The sequence below is a fragment of the Schistocerca americana genome, chromosome 6 (assembly GCF_021461395.2).
Source record: "Schistocerca americana isolate TAMUIC-IGC-003095 chromosome 6, iqSchAmer2.1, whole genome shotgun sequence".
Lineage (NCBI taxonomy): Eukaryota > Metazoa > Arthropoda > Insecta > Orthoptera > Acrididae > Schistocerca > Schistocerca americana.
Genome location: NC_060124.1, coordinates 317,524,193 through 317,536,807, shown reverse-complemented (window position 1 = coordinate 317,536,807; position 12,615 = coordinate 317,524,193). Strand labels below are relative to the sequence as shown.

The 12,615-nt window shown below is 42.8% G+C and overlaps 1 protein-coding gene across 1 annotated transcript in view; it reads left to right on the top strand.

Annotated features, from left to right (window-relative positions):
• LOC124619281 (histone acetyltransferase KAT7) overlaps positions 1 to 12,615 on the top strand; it is a 581,212-nt gene that overhangs the window by 374,345 nt on the left and 194,252 nt on the right. The gene's annotated exons all lie outside the window — the stretch shown is intronic.

Genomic DNA, 12,615 nt, shown 5'->3' with positions numbered 1-12,615 from the left:
TGTCGTGCAATGGGATAATTTTACTGGTACATTCGGCGATGTGTGTGAATACTGACTGCAAAATGTGTCGCGAATACAGTTTGTAATAAAGAAGTTCAAATGACTCTGAGCACTATGTGACCTAGCTTCTGAGGTCATTAGTCGCCTAGAACTTAGGACTAATCAAACCTGACTAACCTAAGGACATCACACACATCCATGCCTGAGGCAGGACTCGAACCTGCGACCGGAGCGGTCGCTCGGTTCCAGACTGTAGCGCCTAGAACCGCACGGCCACTCTGGCCGGCAATAAAGAAGTAATAAATTAAAAACGTCGTTCCTGATGCGGTTATTTTATTGCAGGAACGTCGAAAATACAGGAAGCACAGTATTTTTTCTTTTATTTTTTGTAGGAGTTGTTAGCGAGAAAAAAATACCATGAATGTTTGATGTTACGTGTAAAGTTTGTTGCAAGTAACTAAAGGTTGTCATTCTCAAAAACTGGATGAATGAAGTACTGGTATTCTCTCGTCATGGGCTGCACTTCTTTTTCATCGCCACCCCTTTCATAGGTAGGTGTATACAACGTAATCTGTGTGATACTTCAGGGTATGCGCTATCTCCATTCTGAATTTCATCCGAATCCGTCCAGTAGTTTCAGCGTGAATGAATAACAAACGTATTAAGTATAATATATATATATCACACACACACAAACTTTCTTATTGGTAATACGAGTATATGTAAGATATAAATAAGACACCCTGCTATCTTCTCTTCTCTCGTAGTAATTGATTTTTTAAAAAATCGTGGCAGTCTCGGCGCTTAATAAACATGCGCACTGGAAAAATCGTTGAGATTTAGCATACAACATTTTCGTGAAACTGCAGACAGGGAATCTAGAGATTAAGCATTCTTTATAAAGAACACCCGTTCTTGCCCAAATCTTGATGATGGCAGCAGGTAGCCGCCATTGGTGGACAGAAGCAGCAACAAGAAGTACAGAGAGAGTCTCAGATTTTGCGGGGAAGTGTGCGTCTGCCGCCGCTGCTGCGTAGCACGGACTGCCGCTTTCTAAATGGGTATTGGGATCCAGCCGCAGCTACCAAACTCCTGACTCAGAGCCGGCGTCGATACTTGTGCGGCGTCCAGCTGGCGCGCTGGTCGACCGATTAAAGCCGTCTGTCGCAAGTGAGTTCGCTGTCTCGCTATTGTCACATGCCCCGCAGTCCTGCAGGATGATTGCCGTTGGCTCGTCTTCCTTAGCGCCATACTCCTATGATTTCATTATCGGCATCTGTACGGGTTGCGACATATGGTCGCAAAAAATGAGATTTAATCAAAATAGCGACGTATTTAACCTATTAACTCCTTCCATACGTAACGAAAAATGAACTTCGGCTCTGTGACTCAGTAAACACTGACAAAGGAACATTTTCTGACTGGGAAGAAATCAGGAATGGGGTTCCACATGGGCACAACATTGTTATATATATATATATATATATATATATATATATATATATATATATATATATATATACGAGTTAAAATGGCAGCCAACTACAAAAAGTACTGAAATGAGTCTTCAACAATCGTCGCTGAATTCAAGTCCCACAAAAAATTCCGAACGTTGTAAGATCCTTATTAACTTTTAATAGCAGTCAGTAACTCTTTGAGACAAACTGTAGCAGAATTATTTCTTTTTCGGGTGACATAGCAGTGATGATCAATTGGGATCGACGAACTACTGCTACAGTTTGTCTCAAAGAGTTACTGACTGCTATTAAAAGTTAATAAGGATCTTACAATGTTCGGAATTTTTTGTGGGACTTGAATTCAGCGACGCTTGTTGAAGACTCATTTCAGTACTTTTTGTAGTTGGCTGCCATTTTAACTCGTAAAAAAAAAATCCTACAAGTTAACATTGGTTAGCTATAGGATTATATTCTGCCATACCGCATATCATCCTGTATACGACCGTTTAATGACTGAAATACTTTAACTACATCGTGCCAGTTCATTTATTCCCTGCCGGCCGAAGTGGCCGTGCGGTTAACGGCGCTGCAGTCTGGAACCGCAAGACCGCTACGGTCGCAGGTTCGAATCCTGCCTCGGGCATGGATGTTTGTGATGTCCTTAGGTTAGTTAGGTTTAACTAGTTCTAAGTTCTAGGGGACTAATGACCTCAGCAGTTGAGTCCCATAGTGCTCAGAGCCATTTGAACCATTTACTCCCTCATGACGTTTGTTGTAGATAATCGAAAATAGCTCAGAACGAGCAACATTTTGCGGGGTTGACTTAATAGAATAAACCTTCTTTATGTTTCCTTTTAATTGACTTTAGTTCTCAAAAAAAAATAATAAAAAATGGTCACTCGCCTAACGACATAAAATGCGCGATATATAGCGTAGCTGAATTGGAAAGCGAGCTGAAAACCTTCCTTCTGTTCAACGCTATCAATTGCAAAGATGAATTTTAATCTAGAAACATAGAAGTAAACACAGTAATACCTCTTCTCTCACGACGTCTCGTTTTATGTATATAATTTGAAACTCCTGCTTTTTTTTCTACGAGTATTTAACTATAGTATTCTGACATACTGGTTTTCAAAACTAACGTTGATATCTATTTCAACGGACATGGGAATCCCATTAATGAATAACGTGCTGCGGTTCTCAATCTAATAACTACCAAGTTGACATACGACCTGTAGTGGAATATAGAAAACTGCCTATGAATGGAATAAAACTGGTTGATTGAGGCAAATTGTTCATCTACTTATTTTGTAGTCCATTTTCAGTTACTTTTATTATCTTGGCTAATATATGTTTACTAGGTTAGCTCCCGCTGTTTCGCTCGCGTAGACTGTATGGTCTGCAGATATATTATTTAATCGAATTTTTATATTGTCCACAAATTGCAACGCCTTCTAAGCTTTTCACGCTAATTAAGGCCATATAAGCATGGTCTTTTCCGAATGTACCCCTGGCCAGAAAGCTTTGTGGTAGCTGGAGACCAAAGTTTTTATTAAACAATGTCTTTTGCGTTCTTGCGAGGATACTTCCATAGCAACTTTCATCTCCTAAAATACATCTCTTTATATCCAACGGAGAAGCGAAATACCTTTTTTTATAAATTTAGCTTTAAAATTTTTTGTGATGTAACGAAATATTTTCTTAGAAATTTTCATCCCCTATTGCACTCCCTTAGGGATTGAATTTCCAAAAAAAAATAAAAAATAAAAAAATAAAAAATAAATTTAAACAGGTACTTTTTCATCTCTTCAACAAGCCAAACATCAGTATTCAGATATCTAGCTTTAAAGATGCTTTCGCAATGATCTACTATCAGAAAACGTTTCACCCTCTATTTTATCCTCGTAAGGGCTGAATTTCCAAAAACAGTGACATGCGTATGTTCTATTTCTAACAGAGAAGCCAAATACAAATTTCCATAGATTTAGCTTACATAACAACTTTCATCCTCCGGTTCACGCCCGTAGAGGTTGAATTTTCAAACACAGTGAAACACGTAGACTGTTTTTTTATTTGTAATTGAGAAGCGAAATGTGTACGTTCATAGATTGAGCTTTAAAAATGCTTTCACAATAAAATGTTTTCATAAAAAATTTCATCCGCTATTTCACACCCTTAGGGGCTCAATTTCGAAAAACACACACATTTTTTTGTTTGTAACCGAGAAGTTAAATACCAGTGTTCATAGACGAAGCTTTAAAAATACGTTAGTAGTTCTTTAATAATGACATGTTTTCAAAAAAAGCTTTCACCCTCTGTTTCACCTATATAGGGTTACATTTCCAAAAATGCTGAAACACGAATTTCCTTATTTTTGACGAAGAATTCAAATACCAATTTTCATATGTCCAGCTTCAAAGTTGCGTTTTAGTGATTTTTTTTTTAATCCCCTTCATCCCATATTTCACCCACTTAGGGTTGGAATTTCGAAGAATCTCTTCAGAAACGTCGTCTACAGTATTAGATTCACACCTTCTCCAAATTTCAAGTTTCTATTCTTAGTAGTTTCGCGTAGGCGACGATGAGTCAGTAAGTCTGTCAGGGCATTGCTTTTTATTTAAAGAGATTACGCAAGTTTCATCTCCCAAACGGAACATGACGCGACGACATTGTAAGTGCTCCGAAAGTGCAAAGCTCGATGGCAGACGGTGGCGCTCTGTCCTTGAACTTAGGCCTGTTTGCTGGTAATGAACGCACTGTAGGTCAGACTTGCAAGATCAGGGTTGCAGGAAACCATGCACGACATTGATTACGCGAATAGCAAACAACTCGTGTCGTCGATATCTTAACTGACTTGCATAATACACAAAGGAATGTGTTTCGTAATGAATCAGGACATTGCAGTCTGGCAGCATAAAAAACACCACTAGTATTTTTTCAGCTGCTTGTAGGTGTAGAAACGAAAATTCATTTTTTTTTCTGGTGTTTTTCTGTGCGTCTAGTCGCTGGTGCGTCACGGAGCAATGCTCTAGAATGTTGTCGTACATGCATTTAAAGTACACTGAGAATAGTTTTTCTGTAGCTCCATAGCAAACCTTCCAGGTGTAAATATAGAGAATTTACTTAATCCAAGAAATTCTGGTATGAGTTAATGACTCGCATCTATGAAACGCGGGATGTCTGAATTCAGATCCTGCCCCATGTCGTCTACAGTGCTGGCTTTTCGAAGTCAGCGAGAGATTTGTTTCCCAGCACATATTTCACGAATAGCGTTGCAACAAAGTAAGCGCGTTTCCCATAGAACGCTACCGAGCGTAATGACGCCGTTGTCAATCAAATGGTTCAAGTGGCTCTGAGCACTATGGGACTTAACTACTGTGGTCATCAGTCCCCTAGAACTTAGAACTACTTAAACCTAACTAACCTAAGGACATCACACACATCCATGCGCGAGGCAGGATTCGAACCTGCGACCGTAGCAGTCGCGCGGTTCCGGACTGCGCGCCTAGAACCGCTAGACCACCGCGGCCGGCGTTGTCAATCACTAGTATTCTTTTGGAGTAGATCTGGCTACAGCCAAATGTGATGGGTTCTTTGAAAAGAACACTGCTGATTGTCTCCCCCAATCAGAACTTGTTCCCAATCGTTGTCCGCCCCGGTAGCTGAGTGGTCAGCGTGACAGACTGTCAATCCTAAGCGCCCGGGTTCGATTCCCGGCTGGGTCGGAAATTTTCTCCGCTCAGGGACTGGGTGTTGTGTTGTCCTAATCATCATCATTTCATCCCCATCGACACGCAGGTCGCCGAAGTGGCGTCAAATCGAAAGACCTGCACCAGGCGAGCGGTCTACCAGACGGGAGGCCCTAGCCACACGACATTTCCATTATTTTTCCCAATCTTTAATGAATTCCTTTTTGACGGGACGTAAAACCATTATCTTGGTTCTTTCTAAAAAGATAACAGGACCATTTCAGTATGTTGCAAATGCAAGCAACCTACATGTGTGACAAAGCGAGGAATGCCTGTAAGCCTCCAGATGTTGCAGAGTATATTGTGCTGCGAAATAATTGTTAAGAGAAAAGATCGATACTGTGCGCCGTTTCAGAGTTAGTTAGCAGTGAAATTGGCCGATCAGGCCGTCGCGAGCGCAAATCCAAGCGGCACGCCAGAGACGTTGTCCCCAAACGCATTCGCCTTTTGGTTTACCAAAACCAAACGAGAGAGCGATACAGATATTGAACATCAAATAGTGGTAAGGATCGAACCCGAGCCAAAGGCTGAGCAGTGTCGTGCGCCATTATAAACGTCGTGAGAACAACTGACGCTAATTATATCTGGCTTGAATTCGTGCGCGCGGCGATCTGATTGACTGTCAGTAATAGTCAACTCTGAAACGACGCAACGTATCGAATTTTTCTTCTTAACAATTATTTCCCAGTACAACCTACCTTTCAACACCATTACAAGCTTTTCAGGCTGTTTCCGCCTTGCACACTTCCACAACATTGTCACACGACGCAGGGACGTACGTTGTCGGAATTTGGACAGAAATATATACCGTAATGCTCAACGCCTTTCTTGTAGCGTGTGGCACAGGAATTGGATGTTAGTGACCGTCACGTTTTTGCAGTTACTACATGAAGCTGTGAAGAAACACGTCTTTGGATCTTCCCTGTTTCATCTATCATCCTTTCTGACGGTGATACCAGACTGACAAACAGTATTAAAGCACTGGTCGGAAGAGGGGTTTGTAAATTACCTTCTTCTGGCTCGCCAAATCTCCCTCCTAGTTTACTACCTTCTGCTGCTATTAATATTATTGTATACTCGTCTGAGAAGAAATCCGTGTCTTCTTTCTATTTCGCTTCACTGACCCCGAATATATCTAGATTGAGCCTTTATATTTTCGTTATGACAGTTTCTAGCTTCCCTTCCACATCCCAACTTCTGACATTACACGCTCCGTCTCGTTCAGTGTCACCCTTTTCTTTGTTATTCAATCTTTCACTCGTGGTTATTCATCCCTTGGCAGTGTCCTCCCGGAGATCTTAATTAGGGACTAGTCTGGAATCTTTTGCCAAGGGAGAGATCATCGTGACACTTTTTCAGTTAAAGGCCACATGTCCTTTAGGTACACATTGGGTGTCATTAATGCAATGGTTTCTATTGCCTTCTGCACCCTCATGCTGCTCGTCATGACTGATTTTCCGCCTTTTAGGGATTTTTTCTCGTTCCAACGGCCACAGGATGACCCGAACCCCTGTCCGCTTCACCGCCCACTTTGACGAGGCGCTGGGCAGAATGAGGCTGACTGCGTATGCCAGAAATCTTCGATCGCCACTAATGATAATTTTTATTCCACTTTAGACTGTGGCAGCCGTATGTATTGTAGACATTTATTTTATGAACTTCTTATGTGCTACCAGTTTCGGCATTACATTGATGTCATCTTCAGGCCCCACACGTCATAGTCGTAAAATCGCTATACACGGAAGGAGCCATATAACTGGATCCGTGAATCAAATCGTTATGCAACAGCTCTTGGTGGCCAGGCGACACATAAGAAGTTCATGAAATAAATTTATACAATACATACATTGGTAAATTATTTCATCAAGAAATACATGCCAGCGGTTGTCCCATGGTCCATAATGGATCAACGAAGATTGAATTTTCTAACATGTTGAGATACACTTGTTCTGTAACGTTCTTTTCGCAGAAGAGAAAGGGACCGTAAACTTTAAATCGTGAGACTGCACAAAACATTAACTTTTTGTGTACATCGAATGTGCTGTACGATAGCGTGGGGATTCTCTGTCCACCAGGTTTATACATTGTGCCTGTTCACTGTACCTTTCACAAAAAAATGTTACGAGGTTGCAACTGCGCCAGAAATTCAGTGTCTGAGTCTCTCACAGGAAGAAAAGGCTTGTAGCAGTTGCAAGCGGTAAGGCTTCAACTTCAGTCGTTTCCGTAAGATGTTCCAATCGGTCAGGTGTGTTCAGCTTTCTGCTAGCTCTGTTAGTCTCTGTGGGCAACGTGCGAAATTCGCCCGGGTTCGGTCAACCGTTTCTACACTCAGTGCAGGCCGACCACTGAAACTTTAAACTGCGAATGCCGTCGCCAAATAGAGTTGGAAGTTATTGCTGGACTTCGTTCTGAAGTGTCGTTCCCCTGTTACAGCAGACTGATAAGAACGCATTTCAAGCACAACATAACGCTTTCTCGGCACCTGTCGCCATCTTGCCTAACTGCTCACAGCTGCGCTTTCGTGGCAGAAATCTGAAATACGGCCACAACAATATAAAACTTTTTCAGTAGGAGTGCTGAGATTTGTGACAATATGACAATTAAGGTCACTACAGTGAATTTATGAAATCTCTTCACTGATTTATAATCTTTTATTTGTCGAATGAGGATTTTGTAAGCTACCTCCTTTGAATCTCAGTCCTACATCGGTCTTACCTGTTATTACTTTTATATGGTCGTTCTACCTTAATTCGCTACATACGCTTACTCCCAGATACTTGCACGTTATTGCTTCCGGAGCCTGTTTTGCAATCGTTTGATCATACAGTAATGGGTATTTCTGCGATTTTATCACAATACACGTGGAGGTGATGGTGAACGCACCCTCCGCCAAACACCGTAAAGTGACTCGCAGAGTGTAGGTATGAAGGCGCCCTTTAGTGCCCTGCGCTGTGTCGGCGGGGTGCCACCCCGGACGCGGTCGTGCCCTGTGGCAGGCGGAGTATTTCGGGCAGGAGCAGTTGCCACCCGGATGCCCCGATGCTCGCCGCCTGCTCGAGTGTTTGCACTCGTGTCGATAAGCGCCAGACTTTTAATGTCAACAGCGCGCCTGTTGGTAGATCCCAAGTTCACGGATAGTGCTCGCCTCCCGCATCTTGTGCCGCGTATCGCGTGCCTTCCTCGCTTTTCCTGCTGGCAGCCCGTGCCTTCCGTAAACTTTAGAACTCGCTACCCTGTCTAAACACTGCCGCTATACTAGGTCTGTGTCTGTATTGTACAATTAATCGTTCAGTGCTAGCGCTTGAAAGCTTCAATTGAAACTGAAATTTCCTCGTCTGCACCGAATATAGTGTGTCCTAACTCTAAAATTAAAATTTTGCAGGGTTAGTTGGATTCTAACCGAGCACCCTGAGATGGAAAAAAAGTGTGCTGTTGTTCTAGTCACCAAAAGCGAAGACTGATTTGATGCATCTTCTTACGCTTGTCTATCCTGTGCAAGCCTCATCATCTCGGAGTAACTGCTGCAACCGACATGCGTTTGAACCTGCTGGCCTTGCTTTACATTTTTCCACTACTTCATCCCCCCTCCCCCCACCTTCCGCCCATTATCAAATGAACTATTATTTCAGTATGCGCTGCACCAATAGATAGGGAAAATTTGCCTTACAGTTCTATTGTACGCAGTTATGTCCAGAACCTTTCCATTATTTACTCGTATTTATCCGTATAATTTTCAGCATACGTTTGTAATACATTTCAAAAGTATCGGCTATCTTATCGTCTGTGCTGTTCCTATGTCGTTCACGTTTCACTCCAATACAGGGTGTCCCAGGAGGATGGATGGTCAAGGATATGAGAGGGGAAACCCTCAAACCAAGAAAGTCTAGTAACACGGATTCTAAAGTGCATACTTTAAGAGATATGGCAACTCATCTTCACTGCTGTAAAACACGCCTCTTCCACTGAACACGAGCTTATACATCTTAAGGTAGGCCGGTCCATTCGCCGAACACCCTCTCGTTGCAAGTGTTCTTCCACCTGCGCTGTTATGCGGTCACTCACTGCCACCCACAAAATGAAGTCAGGACCGTCCAATGTATCCCTGAAAAGACGCAGATGAGGATGGAATCCATTGTCGAGTAACGTTGACCAGTGAGTTTACCGTGTTCAAGGATTTATAACACCTGGACCACCAAAAGCCTGGCTCACCAAAGCGATCAAGTTCGACAGTGGTGGACGTATCCTCATATAGCGAGATTTGGAACACGCAGTACATCTAGATACATAGTCTCTCTCTCTCTCTCTCTCTCTCTCTCTCTCTCTCTCTCCCTCCCTCCCTCCCTCCCTCCCTCCCTCCCTCCCTCCCTCCCTCTCCCCTCCCCCTCACTCCCCCTCTTTTTTTCTTTTTTTTACACAAAGACATACTTAGGATTGCGTGTCATGCACAGTGTCCTCCGACCGGAAGTTCACTGTGGCAACGCCTAATATGAGTTCATCACAGCTGTTTCGATGCTGTAACTGCGCTTCAGATCCCGTACATTTCACACATGTTTCAAAGCCAGCACTTGAGCCGTCACAGTTGTGACCTTCAGAACAGTACCTGTGTTTGAACTTCTGCTCCGGAAATGTGTGTGGCTTGTCTGGTGCTAAAAGGGATCCCCTCTGAGCCCGAAGTGTGCCACATACCGCGCTACTTCCGGCTTGCCGGAGGTCCATTCCCACCTTTCTTTCCAAAAATGAGGGCGTCTGGTGGTGACACTGCACGAGGCGAGCGGCAATCGTGCGTCGCTGCAGACTGCTTTCCCTGTAAATGTTGCAACCTCCATAGTGAGTAACAGCCGCATGCCGCCTCCTTAAGGTGAGTGGAGATTTATTTCATCGTGGAAGCAGCGTGCGCATAAATGGCTGATAATGACCAAGCCACGACACATACACCGTCATAATAATCGTACGATACGACTTGGGGTAAACTTAGGTCATGTGTTAAACTTGCATACTTTCGTCTATGAAGCGAAATCCATTCACTTTGAAAACATCCTGAATTATAATCGAATACCTACGTGTCCTTTTGGTTTCGTAGGCTATCGAACATTGTAACTGGCGGTTAACTTACAGAGTAAGGGTTTCCAGACTTCACCATCTTGCTCAGTGCTGACAATACATGTACGAATTTTTCGTCGTGCTGATCAACTACTATGTATGGTAGAAACGTTTCACACACAAATAATAAAGATTCGTGGAAGCACTTTTTTACAGTCACTCATATTCACAGATGGTGGGTCTACTTATTTGTAGCAAATAGTGTGAAATTAAATTAGGGCCGTTCTGATAAAAATATTTGATGTGTAAAAGAAAAATTACATTTAAAATATTTATCAAACTTTTATATCACAAATAATACAAACCACTTCTGCAAAAGCGTAATAAACTGAACATGGAGTATGGTGAGTTAGTCCAAAACGCATAAGAGAATAACTTTATTTGTATCAGTACGTGTTTTATTTACTTGTACACGTGCCACCTCAGATGTCCTTTGTAACCCCCGGTTCTCGAGGAAGGACGAATAGGATGAGAATTACTTCGCTTCGCTCGGTATTTCGTAATATGAGAAGAAGAGTCCTTTGACAAACAGGCGAAACAAATTTGAACCCATTGTAAGGCGATCCTGTACTACATCGTCTTTAACGCCCTTTCTGTAAGAAGAACCACCAAGTACATCCTATAGAATGGGTGGATGGATAGCTTCCATTGAGTTGGCAGTTGGCTTAGTAGGAAGACCGTGCTGTCAATTGAAGCAAGGAGTTGGATAGAAATTATGGTGTGTGGCATGGTCTCCCCCCCCCCCCTCTCTCTCTCTCTCTCTCTCTCTCTCTCTCTCTCTCTCTCTCTCTCTCTCCCTCTCTCTCTCATTTATGTATAAGAGAGTTCCCCTGATGAAAGCGACTTGGAAGATTATACTTGTGTGACGCCCACATAGTAAATAGGCCAAAGGATGGTTTGTGTTGCGTTGAGTACTGGGCACACATCCGATACGTTCATAGTCCACAGGTCATGGGTTGAACAGACACAGTCCACTCATTGTGCTGCTTCTACGAAGTTAAGCGCCGTGCGTACAAAGAAAACAAAGATAGGTTCAGGTTTGTCCATTCGTGTTCCTCGGATTCGCACTTACATTCCATAGTTCTCCAAGCATAAAGAAACCACAATTTTATTTTTCTTAGTGTCTCTGAATCTTATAATTGGTTATATGGGCCAATGCCCGAACCCAGTCGAAATAAAATGAATATGTAAATTTCGTAGATAGGGCAACACTACTGTTCTCTGAAGACAGCCAACGCTGATTATTTCCGTGATGCAATTCTTACTCTGTCGTCCATGTCAGTACTCAGTTAAAAAACCCTGTAAAACGTTTTGTGCGCATTTTATGACCAAAAAACCGTTACCTTCCAATATACGCCCATTTAGTCCATCTTAAGCACGGGGGAAGCCATGTCTGCACCGATATTGCAGCAGTTTCATTCTACCTTTAACATTCAGTGAATGAAAATTTATGAAACGCTGTTAGCCTTGATCAGCTTATACATGCCTATATTTGTTGTGAATGTACTTCGTAATTATTAGAATGGCGGATAGGGAAGCGTCGTCCGTCCACAGAGTATTTTTCAAAGCCAGACTCTGTATTGACAGACACCATCGCATACTCTACTCTATACAGGTCCGACACCGAGGTAAAACGAAAAAAAGTGGTCACTCAACTCATAACAAGTTCTTGGAATACGATGATTTGCATGTTTGAATACTTCCTGGAAGATTAAATCTTTGGGCTCACCAGGACTTGAGTACAGAAGCTCGCTTTTTGAATCTGGAAACTAGGGGAGATGTAGCTGTCGAAATAAAGCTTTGAGGGCGTTTCGAGAGACTTTCTGGGTAGCTCAATCTGTAGAGCATTGTCCTCCAAAGGGGAGGTTCCGGTTTTGAGTCCCGATCCGGCATCCTCATCCAGCCTGCCAAGACGTTTCAAAATAGCGCCCACTCCATGGATGAGTTTGGGATTCAGTCTGGACTGACGCGATGTTCGTGATCCGGAACTCTATAGAGTCCATCAATTGGTGTACACTGCATGGTGTCCAGCGACGGAGTCGCCTGTGTGAAAATTAAATATTTCGAAAAGACTGACAGATGACTGCGACAAAAGGTAGGTGTATTGTGAAAGCCGAAAGAATTGTGCCGAAGTTCCGAAATGGTTCGAAAATTACTAACAGTTGGCGCTGTACGCTGTGCAACTCGTACAGTGTCAGCGTGCATCATTAAACTCGTCCTATGTAAGCAGTCTTTGCAGTCTCATCACAATGTTTTCGAAATACTCAATGACTCCGTTCCCGAGGTATTCATCAAGAAAGCGAAACACC